Here is a 6,154-nt window from a genome sequence, read left to right as displayed (position 1 = left end):
ATAGTTGATTCTCTGATGATGTTCTATCATCATTTGTGACTAAGCCAAAAATTATTTCTTCACCTGAGAATTTGACATTAGAAATATCATCCCTGGCACATAACATTTTTGTTTGTTTGTAAGTTAAGATTTAATTAAAATCCACTTTGTGTATGTGTGGTTTTTTTTGTTGTTTTTTTTTTGTTTTGTTTTTTTTGTGAGGCAACCTTTGATTGACCTCACAAATTACAAGGACCTTGTCAGTTTACAATCCCTTATTTTATTTTTTTATTTTTTACACCTATAACACCTGGTCTTCGTAGGTGGTCTCCCATCCAAGTACTAACCAGGCTCGACCCTGCTTAGCTTCCAAGATCAGAGGGGATCGGGCTTCTTCAGGGTGGCATGGCCGTAGACATACTTTGTGTTTTTTTTTTTTTTTTTTAGATAGAAGAGGTGGCAGAATAAATATACAAAGCAGTGAATTTAATTGTGAATTGATGAAGCCGCTATTCTATAAGTATCTGTCTTTGTTTTGTTATCCATGGTATGTTCTATTCAATCTTGCTCAGTTTGTGAGCTATACTGAAGTCCATGTGTTTGTCATTGACATCAGCTTCAAGTCTGTATTTAGCAAGTGCAGAAAATGATGGAAGATCCCAAAAAGAAATGTCTGACTTTCCATAGGGAGAGGAATACCTGGATCACCCTAGAAACTGTAAATGATCTATCTTCTAGGACTAAAAATGAAGGATCCCAAAGCTGTAATTGGGAGCACTTCTCTTGGTGACAGCAAAGAGACCACAGTTCCTACTTCCTATACTGAAAATGGAAATAGTGAAAGAAGATGTGGTCATAGCATCTACTCATAAATCAAAATACATGCCTGATAATTCAAACTCACCCTTTCCCCAACTAACAGCCAGTTTGTTATATAATTAATATCTCTGGCTCCTAAGGAACAGTTTGGTCTCTCATTTCAACTTTAGGTTGCGGCTGAAAACAAGCCTCATTTGTCATAGTTTTATTTCAATTTGCTTGTTAGGCCTGTAGTAATCATTTCCAGGCCATCATGTGATTTGCAACACAAAATCTAGCTGGCTTCTTTCCTATTGATGATAATTCTTTTACCTTTTTGGGCTTGAAGTTTAAAGAAGTTTTCCATCCAATTATTATCTCTCCTGCAAGGATTTTAGAATCATTTATAGCAACTAACACAAAAGGAAGTGTGTTCTCCTTTATAACAAGGTCTTTATGTTGCAGATGGTTCTGCTAAAGAAAGCTAAGGCTATTTGACACTAACCAAATCCCAGGATTGTGAGGATGGAGGAAATCATATTTTGCAATGTGATGCTGAACCACATCTGATCGTTTGAAAAGAATATCTTCTTAATTTAGAAAATCCTGGTGAAGATTGTACATCCTCTCTTGAGATTCAATTTTCTGCACATAGCTGGGGCTCAACAAATGTTTGTTGATTCACCCAGACATTCCTTCAGCTGTCTCTAACTACCTCTGTTGTTCAAGGAGTGCTTAGTCTGTTTCTTCCCTCCAGCAGCAGATGAGAACAGCTACCACATTCTTTGTTAAATAGCTCACAGCATTTTCATAGGCAGAAGCAGTTACCATATATTCCTCCAGTTTTCCCTTCTCCAATCCAGCAGAACCACTTTCAGTGGCTGTCTTAAAGGTATCCAACAAGGAGAGGCATTAAATTATTTTTCACAATTTCAGACTCAATTCTTTCTAACAATACTACTCTGAAAAATATAGGTGGAATAAAATCACTTTAAACACTCATTGGTTTATTAATTTTATAGTCATTAAGCATTTACCATGTGTCAGGCACTAGGCTAAATGCTGGTAAATCAAGCCTGCTTAAAAAGGCATGATTTCTTCCCTAGGAACTGATAGTACTGTGGACAAGGTAGATGTATATAAAAATAAGCAGAGAGCTGTAATAAGTGTGCTATTTGACATTAATATTTCCCATTATTATCAGTGGACACTTTCTTCACAACCTAAGGGATGCTTTCAAAATTGTACTGTTTTGGATTAGCCCCGTGACAGTGATTTTTACATTTTAATAAGGAGAATCTGGGGATTTTTAGGGAAGGAAAAGACAAAACTACTCATTTAAAATGCTGCACACATTAATTTTAAAGCTAGATATAAAGTATATGAGCACTCAGTATAATAAATATCTTGTGTTATTTATCCTCTTAACTCCTATTTACAAGCATTTTCTACTTACAAATCTGTGCGATCATGATAATAAGAAAATATCTTGCATCCAATGTTGCAATCTGTCTTGAAGAAATATATTAATTAGAGATGCACGATAAGAGCATGGTCAACGTGAGGGAAACATCTACCTAATCTTCCCTTTCCTGTCACTTCTGTAGTCCTATAGATAACTGAAAAATTGTAGTTTACACACACAAAACCCCCTCTGTTAGCGTTGATAATTTCATATCCGATGTCAGTGAGGTAGAATCAACTTCGTAGTTCTGGCTCTTTATCTGAGAGATTAATTCATCCTCTCAATCTGAGCCAGGCATCCTTTGAACTTAGCTCATGTCAATAGTAAACAGCGTTGGAAGTGTTACAGAAAAGTAAGTGTCATATTCTCAAAGGACAGACCCCTCTGTAGGCAAGGGCTCAATGCTATATTGTAGTCATATTAAAATAAGTTTATGTTCTGAGTTCACAGTGCAATATAAAAAGAAAGTTATTATCTGTCTAGGTGAATTCTTAGACTCCTAAACTGGGATACGTATTCGAAGTTAACCTATTTGGTAAGCAAAATGGAATCTTATTGAAGAAAATCCTGCCCCCGCCCCAAACTCATCAGTCACATCTATGTAAGTAGATGAAAACCAAATAAACTTTAATTAAACGGTCTTAGCTCCAAGAAGTACTCAAAGGAAACCTTATTTAAAATGAGACTCACGTAGTTTATTTCAAGTTCTTTTTACAAGAGCCTTTCTTTCTAACTTCCCAAAACTAAAGCATGAGCTCCCTCTGCTGAGTGAACTAATGTGTCGATGAAACAGAATCTAAAACATTTGTTCATTGTTTATTATGCCATTACGTTCTTAAAAGAATAAGCAATTATGAACTCCAAAAATATTTTCCTTTTTAGAAACTCATGATTATAATATGGATGGGATGGAAAAATAGAGAAAAGTAATTTGTAAGGTAGAGATTCATTAACCGAGATTTTTTTCCTAAGCACTGACTCCTGGCCTGGTGATGCTTTGTAATCACCATTGATTTAATTACCACGAAGTGTTTACAAGCTCCTGTTCTCACATCTACCCTATTACCTGGCTTCAGTTCTTCATAACACTAATATCTAAAATTACATTACTTATTTACTCATTGATCTGGTTATGGTTGCCTTTCCCTACTAGAATGTTGACTTCCTGATAGCAGAGACCTTTTCTGTGTCCTCAGCCTCTAGAACAGTGCCTGGCACACAGTAGGTACATGGAAATATTTGTTTAATGAATGGAGGGAGGGAGGCAGGTCGGTCAGCATCTACTTATAGTGTCACTTAGGATTGTGATTCAATCAGAGAACAATACAGTGCTAATCAGGTAATGCTGGATACAAATTTCGTGGAAAATAAAAAACGAGAGAATTAATAAAACATGGTAAAAGTGGTGTGAAATTCAAAGTCAGCCTTAAAGATGAGGAGGGTTTAGTCAATTAGACAAAAAAAAAAAAAAAAAAAAACAAGCATTGTGCTAGGCACTAGGGATACAATCTTTTTTTTTTTTTAAGAAAAATCATGGACCCTGCCCTCATGAAGCCTGCAGTCTGATGGTAAAGACAGACATCAAACAAATAATACACAAACTATAAAATTTCAACTAGGACATGTGCTACAAAAGAGAGGTAGGTGATGTTAGAGGAGCTAATAACCTGACTTTAGTGAGGGCTTAGGGAAGGCTTCTCCTACCTGAGATCGAAGGATGAGGGGCAGAAACCAGGTAAAGAGAGCTGACGCAGTGCGTGCCAAGTGCCACAGACAGAAACAGTGCTGTGACTACGGATTTGGGGGAGAAAGCAGGAGATGGACCACACAGCACCTGGTGAGGGAGCATTGTCTTTTTCCCAAGAGCAATAAATGGTCCTAACGGTTTCAGTAGTTTTTCAAGGATCTAAGTTACTTTTTACTCTTTTTCCCCTACCTTTCTGTATTTATAAGATGATCTACAAGTATATGTTACTTTAATAATCAGAAAATATATGAAGCATTTATGAAAGAGAAAAGCGGCATGATATATGCCCACTATAGTCTTCTTTCCCTTCTTGCCTTATTCTTTTCCAGGCTTACAGAATATTACTGAAGGTATCTAACTTTCAGGACTGACCCAAGGTGCTGGCCTCAGCCTGGCCCAGGTGCCAGGTGTCCTGGGAGATGACACCCCCCAGCTCTCAGAGAAGAAGATGCAGACGTAAGTAATCTCAGAGCTGGACAACTAATGAGGAGCATGGCGGTGTGCTCTCTGCCCTGCCATCGCGGTGTGCAGACCTTAGTCAGGAAAGGTTGTATCATCCAGTATTTCTACGAGTTCCTGCTATATCCATCTGTGTTTTTCACATGGCCGAATCAGATGGATTGCCTAATTTCAGATATTTGTGGCATAAGCAATGTACATGGCCAGGTTCTCAGGGTGGTAGAGTACTGCTTTCCTGGCCCCCCTAAGCAAATCTTGTCTGCAGTTGTCCGTTGAGGATCTATCCGGTCCAGAAAGGTCTGTATTTAACAGCTTCCAAAGGAGTTCTTTAATTGGTTACCTGATAAAGGCAACGAATGGATTCATTAAAAATAACTGACCAAGTGACAAATGCGAATGAAAACGGTACTATTTACTCAACCTTTTGAGGTAAGTCTATATTATAACAACTAGAATATATAACATAGCTGTAAAATATTAACTATAAAAAACACATAGAAATAACTATAAATTGTAAACAACACAGAAGTTACCGTTGTTGATTCTCACTCGCTTTGCAAGGGTAACTCTGCTGAGTTGTTTACAGTTCATAGTTATTTCTATGTGTATTTTATAATGGGGTTGTGTCTGCAGCCCAGTCTAAATCTGCGGCTTTGCGTTTCTGCTGGCCTCTCCTAGATTCTGGGATCTTCACATTCTAGGTGGCCTGGATTAGAATGGTTGCATCTCTTATGAGGACCTTTCAGCAGAGAAGGCAATCTCGGGCATCCTACCTGCAATCTACCTGCAGTCCATTGCTCAGAGTAAATTCTTTGAAGATGAAATCCTCAGCAATGGCCTTCCCAGGGACACGGCTTCCCCAGACTGAAGGTTGTGACCGTGTGTTGCCCACAGTCCATCTCTCCTTCACCCCGCTCACATCTCTCTCCTCACTTGTCAGCTCTGTTCTGCTTGCGTCTGTACTGCAGCCCTGGGCATGGTTTTCATAGTGCCTGGCTGGGAGGATAAAGCCTTTTCCTGTCCTGTAGATGTCACCGTCTCTGGAATGCTGCCTGATCTCCTTTTTCATACACTCTCTGCCTCAGCTCCTGCCCCACCCCACACCACATCCTGTTGCTGCTGTCACCCCTTCTCCACCCTTCTCCACATTGTAGTCAGTTTGGGTTCTTGTAACAAAATACCACAGACTGGTAGTTTATAAACAACAGAAATGTGTTCCTCATAGTTCTGGAGGCTGGAAGTCCAAGCTCAGAGTACCAGCATGGTCACGTTCTGGTGAAAATCTTTGTCCTGTTTCCTAGGTGGTGTCTTCTCTCTATGTCCTCACACGGTGGAAGAGGCAGGGATCTCTCTGGAGCATCTTTTATAAGGTACTAATCTCATTCATGAGGGCTCCACTTCCTAGCAGCCCGATTTCCTAATACCCTTATCTTTGGGAGTTAGGATTTCAATGTATGAATGTGGGGAGTACACATTCAGACCGTACCCTCCCAAATCCACTACTCACCTTGCTATTTCCACCCAGCTGCAAGCACCCAAGTTTACTGTGCTTAACTATTTCTTGTGTATCGTGCAAGCTACCTGTGCTTAGTTCCGGAAGGAATTATTCATACATTAGTCATAATTTGAGTCCTTCCAAGTCAGAAATTAGAAGTAGGTGGCATTGAAGTGATTTTCAATATTTGTCTTCACAGTTTGTTTTGTAA

At 38.9% G+C, this 6,154-nt stretch overlaps 1 long non-coding RNA gene and 1 pseudogene across 2 annotated transcripts; one reads left to right on the top strand and one right to left on the bottom strand.

Annotated features, from left to right (window-relative positions):
• Nucleotides 1-277: 277 nt before the first annotated feature.
• Nucleotides 278-396, bottom strand: LOC111734644 (annotated as a pseudogene).
• A 2,326-nt stretch (nucleotides 397-2,722) lies between these two features.
• LOC111734643 lies at nucleotides 2,723-6,126 on the top strand. 2 transcript variants are annotated; one of them, XR_002778530.1, is made up of 5 exons: nucleotides 2,723-2,843; nucleotides 3,769-3,882; nucleotides 4,319-4,445; nucleotides 5,150-5,318; nucleotides 5,750-6,126. It is a non-coding gene; the product is annotated as an uncharacterized LOC111734643 (long non-coding RNA). The 2 variants fall into 2 exon arrangements; XR_002778531.1 differs by having other exon boundaries at nucleotides 5,127-5,318.
• The last annotated feature ends 28 nt before the right edge of the window (nucleotides 6,127-6,154 follow it).

The sequence above is a fragment of the Pteropus vampyrus genome, unplaced genomic scaffold (genome assembly GCF_000151845.1).
Source record: "Pteropus vampyrus isolate Shadow unplaced genomic scaffold, Pvam_2.0 Scaffold2811, whole genome shotgun sequence".
NCBI lineage: Eukaryota > Metazoa > Chordata > Mammalia > Chiroptera > Pteropodidae > Pteropus > Pteropus vampyrus.
The sequence above is the reverse complement of the archived record's forward strand: the minus strand, read 5'-3'. Positions and strand labels throughout refer to the sequence as shown.